Source organism: Sinocyclocheilus anshuiensis, unplaced genomic scaffold, assembly GCF_001515605.1.
Source record: "Sinocyclocheilus anshuiensis isolate Anshui unplaced genomic scaffold, SAMN03320099.WGS_v1.1 scaffold68, whole genome shotgun sequence".
In the NCBI taxonomy this organism is placed as follows: domain Eukaryota; kingdom Metazoa; phylum Chordata; class Actinopteri; order Cypriniformes; family Cyprinidae; genus Sinocyclocheilus; species Sinocyclocheilus anshuiensis.
Window position 1 is genome coordinate 113,528 of NW_015555741.1, and position 8,341 is coordinate 121,868.

The 8,341-nt window shown below is 34.9% G+C and overlaps 1 pseudogene; it reads left to right on the forward strand.

The window, feature by feature from the left end:
• Positions 1-1,030: 1,030 nt before the first annotated feature.
• LOC107673213 (gamma-tubulin complex component 6-like) overlaps positions 1,031-8,341 on the forward strand; it is a 19,778-nt pseudogene continuing 12,467 nt past the window's right edge.

Sequence of the window (8,341 nt, forward strand, 5' to 3'; positions counted from 1 at the left end):
TTCTTTACGTTTTCTGACTAAAAGCAACCAAAAAGCCATTTTAAAGTGGTTAAGCAAATTATAATAATAATAATCGGCAGGGATCCCAGACCAATACAATTAGTGTGCCTCCTCTATTTTAAAACCCACGAGCCGCCACTGTTAAAAATATAAGAAGCTATAGCTATATAAATGACACGCCAAAACGAATTAATTTAGGTTAAAACGAAACTGAAACCAACGTTGGGTCTCTCATTCCACACAAAATCAAATGTTTCCGTATTCGCGATGTATTTGAATGGCAAATTATTATTTATTATGTACTTATGCACTCGCGTTCCAATATCCAAGTAAAACAAAATGTTTTGCATAACATCACGGCGGTAGGCTACTGTCTACTGTGATAACACTTAACAGCACAGATTTTACTACATATTTTTTTTTACTAAATAGTTTTTTTCCCCCATATGTTTGACTGACTGTATTTTATTATGATAATGAACAGGCTGCATTGTCAAGGTAGCAATGCTTAACTGTCTTACATTTTCTTAATTTATAATTTAAGTAAAAATATGTTTCTCATATAGGCCTATTTATTCGTTTTATGTATATAGATCTATATATATATATATATATAGCCTAGCTTTATTATGTTTTTCTCCGCTCGCAGAAGCGCTGCAGGTGCGTGATGTGATATGATGGCCATGTGAATCCTCATGTTCTGTTGTTTGCTGCTTTTTGCGCATGTAAAATTAATCCCAGAGAAACAAATGCTAGTATTTTTAACGGGTCACAAACACTTATCCTTTCTAATTTAATTCAATTCTAATTTAAAATAATCTTGTCAGTTAGATCGGTTAACGAGCGTTGGTTATCGGTTAGGAAAAATAACCGAAATGAACATCCCTACTTATACATAATTGTTTACCCACGGGGAAAAATCAACCCAGGGCATCAGTTTAAAAGTAGCCGGATTCCATGGGAAAAACGCGAGCTTTGCAACCCTGCATCCAACACGAGCTTGACTGATCACGGGTCGAGAGTAGGTTAGATGACTGACAGACCATGCTGGAGTATTTGCTGCTCAGCAGATCCTGAACTCACTGACAAATATCTGATCTTGTAAGATTAGATATGCTCCTTTACACAGAGTGCGTGTGAACGCGAAATCGAAAGTGAACAGCGAGCACGCATTCAAAAGCGATTTCAATACCTGCATATTGATAGCGCGAAAATTCTAAACAATATAAGAATGTTTGCGGGAGCGGGCAGTAATGGTCAGAAATTCAGCGGGAGCGGCATTACGAAACAGTTCATCGAAGAGCTCTACTCCAGACTATCCACACAGCACGTCAACATTTTAGGCTACTTTTTTTTTCTTTTCTTTTTTTTTAATAAAAACTAGACACATTGTGCACTGAGGTAGGCCTGCTGTATTATTATTATTTTTATGTCTGACGGAAAAAAGACTCTCCGGTTCTTTAAGGTGCATTGAAGGATTTAGTGTGTTTTCGTTTTGTCATCTTAATGTTAATTATTTAATTGAAAAATATTTAGTGTTGGCCTATTTATTTTATTCTTTTTATTTGATATTTTATTCTGGTTTTCTCTGTTCTCAGAAGCACTGCAGGTGCGTGATAATTTGACGATGTGTGAATCCAGGTTTTGTTGTTCTGTATGCTGCTGTTTGCACATTAAAATAATCCCGTGAAAAAGATTGTTTGTATTTTTAATGGGTCACAGACACTCATCCATTCTATTTTTATTTAATACTAATTTATTATTCTAATCTTATCAGTTAACGATTAATGTTCGGATAACAAGTAACGGTTGTCGGTCAGGAAAATTAACCGAAATGAAAATCCCTACTGTCATGATTTTCTTACCCTAATGTTGTTTCAAACCTGACTGATTTTCTTCTGTGCAACACAAAAGAAAAAGTTTGATTTTGAAGAATGTTGACTCCCATTATATTTTTTGATCATACAATGGGAAACAACACTGTTTGGTTACCAACATTCTTCAAAATATTTCTTTTTTTGTGTTTCAAAGGGGAAAAAGTCATACAGGTTTGGAACTAAGGGTGTATTCACACCAGGAAAGTCCGCTAGTTCACTTGCTTTGGTCCGGACCAAATACAATGTTGATTTTTTTTTGTTTGGTGCGGTTCGCTTTCACACTGCCCTTTTTGCAAGTGAACCAGGAACTGTAAACAAAACCACACATGTGCTTAAGGTCATCCATTCATTGGTTCATCCATTCAACCGTACCAGAGTTCGTTTGGAAGCTGACCGAGACCACCTCTTCAGCTGGGTCTCGGTACGGTTGTTTGGTCCGCACCAGAGTGCGATTGCTGTATTCACACCTGCCCAAAAGAGCCACACCAAAGGGGGAAACGAACTTGAGTTCGATTCAATCGAACCAAACAAGACAGGTGTGAATAAACCCTAAATGAGGGTGAGTAAATTCTGACAGAAATTAAAATTTTGGTGTGGACAGTCCATTTAAAAAATACCAAAACTATGCATTTAATTGCACCCCTGCTGACTAGTTTCAGAGTAGTTTGAACATGGTCCACATTTGTCATCCTCTCTCTGTCCTTCAGCCCGCCAGGTCAGAAGGAACCCCCGTACCTGACAGAGGCAGGCAGAGTGGCGTTTGATCAGCTGTACCGACTGTGGGAGGAAGAAATTAGGAACATTCTGTCCACACAGACACCATCGCTGCTCCTGCCACTGCCGCTGGACTGATCGGGGTCTCCTCTGCCACGTTTCCACTCAATGAGGTAGCGGAATTAAATATACGTCAAGAAAACACATTTTTAATGCGTGACGACCCATAGAAGCATTTTTTGTGAAGAGAATTGACAACAATGAAATTTACAACATCTGTGAAACAATGTAGGCAGGACTTGATTTGAACTATTAGGATTTATTTGGGTGAAACATGTAAGCATCACTGTTAGTCTTTTTATTTGGGCCAGAAAGAACTACCCAGAAAACCCTAGATCTTTCATAATGTGACAATACAGAGTGAAACAATGTAGGCAGGACTTGATTTTAACTATTAGGATTTATTTGGGTGAAACATGTAAGCATCACTGTTAGTCTTTTTATTTGGGCCAGAAAGAACTACCCAGAAAACCCTAGCAACTGCATGGTAATATGCCAGAGGCAAATATTTTGGAAAACCTTGAATTGTGCACAATCAGATATGGAACATGTATTATTAGGAAATTAATTAACCACCTAATTTTCATAATAACTTTTTCTTGACTTGCTTTATTCTCCGCTCAAGGCTAGTGTGCAGTTTGATGTTCGTCCGGATATATGTGTGTCCGGGACGTCCCCTGAGAGTGTGTTTCGACTGCTGGGTGAGCTGGCACAGTACGGCACACATTACCTGCATCTCAGTCGATTCTCTCTGAGCAGCGCGAGTCAGAAGGGACTCGTCTTTCAGGTGACACATACTGTTTTTTCTTACAGTATTTTAGGACTGATGTAGGACCATTATTTCACATCCTGTATATTGCTTTCCTATAACAACATGTTACACAAATGCTTGTGTGTTTCAGGCCTTCACAGGTGGGCTGCGGCGTTACCTGCATTATTACAGAGCATGTGTGCTGAGCACACGGGCCTCTCTCAGTCTCCTAACTTTCGCTTGTCTTTTCCGCAAACTGGGGCGTCAGCTCAGGTAAATGTTCACCCCAAGTCACACAATCACACGCAGTCCACACAGCTGTGCTTTAAAATGGATCATATGATTTTTTTGCTTTGTTTTTTTTTTTTTTTTATAAAAGGGTGTAAACATGCAATATTTACAGTGCAGAACTCCTGACCTAGTCCATCAAGGTCATTTTTGGAAAGTGATAAAAACTGAAAGTGATGATTTCACTTTTCACACTAACTCCAGACCAAAAAATAAAAACATTTATTTGTGTGAAAAATGTATGATGTTTTTATACATTTTATTTCACTTTTAAATATTAAATATGTAATAATTGTATGCATCCATATAATTTATATATAAGCATTTAATTTTATGCATTTATGATTTATATATATAAAAATATAATTTATATAACTTGTACATACATTTTAAAATAAAGAATTTAAATATGTATTATTTTTAAAATGAGATATGTAAATATGAAATTAAAAGATATTTGCTTGTATATTGTTTATGTAAATGCAAACACAACCAAAATATAAATATTCACATAGAATTAAATGTAAAATACATCAAATGTAAATGTATGACTTTTTTACAATGGGGTATTTAAAAGTATAAATGTAAATATGAAATTAATTCTTAAAGTATGAATGTGTACATAAAATATAAATGTGTGTGTGCATGTACAAATAAACACATATACAAACAATATAAATAGATTAGTGCTGTCAAACGATTAATCGCATCCAAAATAAAAGTTTATATGTTATGTAAACTAAAACTTTTATCTTGGATGCAATTAATCGTGATTAATCGTATGACAGCACTAAAATATGTATCAATTAGACTGATTTAAAATTATTAATGTAAATATGAAATGAATTCTTAAAATATTTATATGTATATTTTTTTTATATGTAGATGTTTAGGTTTTATATAGTGTGTGTCTGTGTGAAATATTTATATAAAATATAAATACTTATATAAGTATACATGAACACTTAAAATGTGTATTATTATTTAAATGTGTCATTTAAAATTATAAATGTAAAATTAAGTAAATATGTTTCCTAACTTTCCCAGTTGGGTAAGCAGAAAAAAAAATCCTTGTTGATGAGCCCCGATTGATATGATTATTGGACATCAAGACAAAGAAAAGTAAAATAGATGTAAAAATGTAGTCAGTTTCAGCAGATAATGTCTAATTCATCAGTTAATGTCTTTATATGTAGGTAAGAAACACTCTCGTCACACGCTTGAAATACTTCTGTCAGAGACATCAACTTTGAAGTGGAGTTTGAAGACATTGTTTTCAGCTCAGAAGTGTTGAAGACCGGTGGCTGTCTGGTGCAGGTCTGCGGTGGTGTTTGTGTAATTGGCAGTGTGATGTGTGTGTTTAGGGTGTAAAGCTGCTGTCGTATCTGTATAATGAAGCTCAGAGTAACTGCTGTAATGAGAATCATCCGGAGCTGCTGTCGCTGCTGAAGAGCAGCTGCGAGCCGTACACACGGTGAGAAACGCATCTCCTCCTTTTGCTTTTAATTTATTTATCTATTATTCAGCTCAGGAAGGTCACTTAGGAGCAGTGTTTTTTTTAAACCCTATATTTTCCCAGTGACTGATACCATGAAATGGTAGTGAGATGCTGTAGTGTCTGACTGGCATTTAAATGCACAATGCAGATACTCTGCTATTATTTACTCACCTTCATGTTGGAACAAACCCGTATGCTGTTATTGTTCTTATGCAATGTGAATGGAGAATCATCACGCTGCCCTTTTGCTTAATAGAGGTTGTTTTTGTCAAGTCCCAAAAACAAAATTGATAATCTTGCCCTCTGCAGAAGCTCTGAATTCATATTTGCATTCACGCTCAGTTTCAGAAATGCCTCATTGATGAGTTTGGTGTCACCCAATAATGGAAATTTGCTGAAAATGTAATCACCCTCAGGCTAGATAGGTTTGTTTTTTCATCAGAACAGATTTGGAGAAATGTAGCATTACATCACTTGCTCACCAATTGATGCTCTGCAGTGAATGGGTGCCGGCAGAATGAGAGTCTAAACAGCTGATAAAAACATCACAATAATCCACAAGTAATCCATATGACTCCAGTCCATCAATTAATGTCTTGTGAAGCGAAAAGCTGTATTTTAAGAAACGAATCCATCAAGACATTTTAACTTTAAACTGTTGGATCCATTGGTGAGTTATTATAGAGTTGAGGCCATTTAGATTCTTTTATTTTTTTTGTATTTGTAAAAGAACATTTTTAGGAGCTATTTATTATCTTGCTGTATTATTGCAGTGTTCTGATAATATTCAAATTATTATTATTATTATTATTATTTGTAATTTCATCAGTTTCCCATAACTTATTTCACACAAAAAATATTTATAAATGTTTATTTGTTTCTAAAAAGTATCTTTTTTTTTTTTTGTATTTTACTTTTATATTGCAATGGTGATGATATTATTATTATTATTATTATTATTATTATTATTATATTAATATTTGTAATTTCATCCATTTTCAGTAACAACAAAAAAATTTTTAGTGACATCCTTGTTTAGAAAAGTTATTCTTAAAATATTTTTTTTATTTTTATAATTAATTAATTTTAGCCTTGCTTTAGCTCAAATAGTAGCGCATGCTGATAACAATGCTAAGGTTATGGGTTTGATTCTAGATAATGCATACATTTGACGGAAAAAAATATACTTTCTAGAGTAAATGCATGTGCCAAATGCATAAATGTGAATGTTTAATTTAAAAAAAAAGTTTATAGTTATGTAGTTTAGCCTAGTTAGTATACATTATAATGTAGCTTTCTATAAATAATATATATTATATAACAGTGGTTGTCTGTGATATGTTCTTGTTTTAATAACTAACTAAATATCTCTGTGTGGGTATTGTAGGTTTGTTTCAGACTGGGTGTACAGTGGTGTCTTCCGTGATGTATATAAAGAGTTTATGATCGAGGTCAATGAGGATTATCTGACCTACAGAGGTGGGCTTCTCAGTCTCACGCTTTAATTTTGTTGAATGTTTAGATGGTTAAATCCATCCATTTTCTGCTGCATTATTATGGATTTCTTGGACTATCTTTATGGTGTGTACTGTGTAGTTACATCAGTGATAACGGTCTTAAAATCAATATGTCATTTATGCAAAACCCCTTTAAAAATGAATGAATCTGTTTCCTCAGATAAGAACTTTTGGACGCAGGGCTACACTCTGATTTCGCGGGATGCGGAGTACTGTGTGCCGGTGTTCCTCAAATACATTGCCAATGACGTCTACGTCTGCGGGAAAACAATCAACCTGCTAAAACTCTGCTGCCCACAGGTGCATCTCAAACGCTTTATAATGCTTCATATACACTACTGCTAAAAACTTTGGGATCCATAAGAGTTTTTAATGTTTTTAGTCTCTTATGCTCATCAAGGCTGCATTTATTTTATGGAAGAAAAAAAAACTGTAATAATGTGAAATATTATTACAATTTAGAATAACTGTTTTCTATTTGAATATATTTAAAATGCAATTTATTCCTGTGATGCAAAGCTTCATTACTCCAGTCTTCAGTGTCACGTGATCCTTCAGATATTATTCCATTATGCTGATTTGCTGCTCAAGAAACATGTATTATCATTATCAATGTTGAAAACAGTTTTGCTGCTTCATATTGTTTAGTGAAAATTGTGATACTTTTTTTTCCAGAATTCTTTGATGAATAAAAAGTTCAAAAGAACAGCAGTTTTTTTTTTTTTTAATCTTTTGTCTTTACTGTTACTTTTGATCAGCTTAATGCATCCTTGCTGAATAGAGGTATTAATTTATTAAAAATAAAGCTCATCCAGGTTAAATGTTTATATGTCTACAGTATGCTTCCTGAATTCAGAGCCAATAATGGTGCAGAGCTGGTGCTGTTGGCATGGCAACAGATGAGATTTTAAAAGCCGGTCCATTAACCCAGTTTCATCAGGACACACTGACCTGGGCTAAAATCTGCTTTATTGTTTTGCGCTGAAGTCTGTCTTCCTTCATTTTCACTCTCTCTCTCTAACTTGTGTTTTGTCAGGCCATGTGGACTGAACAGGCCCGACAGGAGCTCATTAACCAGGTCAGAGTGTCAGCGGCCAAGACCCTGGAGAGAATCAGAGGTCAGAAATCTGTCCCATCAAAACTCACGAACGCACACACACGCACCTGATGCTGTTAGCAGCTTCTGTCTGGGTAAAATTAGTCTTGCGTAGCCAGACTTGACTTTCATCATAGTTCCATGTCCCAGATAGCACCCTTCTAAATTATGAAATAAGAAATGGGACTGCAAGTTCACGTTGAGTAAGCCATTTAGGACAGAACCACATTGCTGCTTATCCTGGCCAAAAGCCACAGGAAGGTATATATATATATATATATGTGTGTGTGTGTGTGTGTGCAGGGGGGCAACATACAGAACTACCACATTTTGCTATAAGTTTGATTGTATCATATAATAATTGCTGTTAATAGTGTTCATCGTCTGTTTGATTACGTCTTTAATTGATTATGTCTTTAATTGATTTTTCCATACATTTCTCCCATATGTACATTAACTGACAGTCACCACTGATAAGCTACCACTACATATTGTAGAAACTTAATTTGCTGTAAAGTTGCTTTGCAATGATTTGTATCG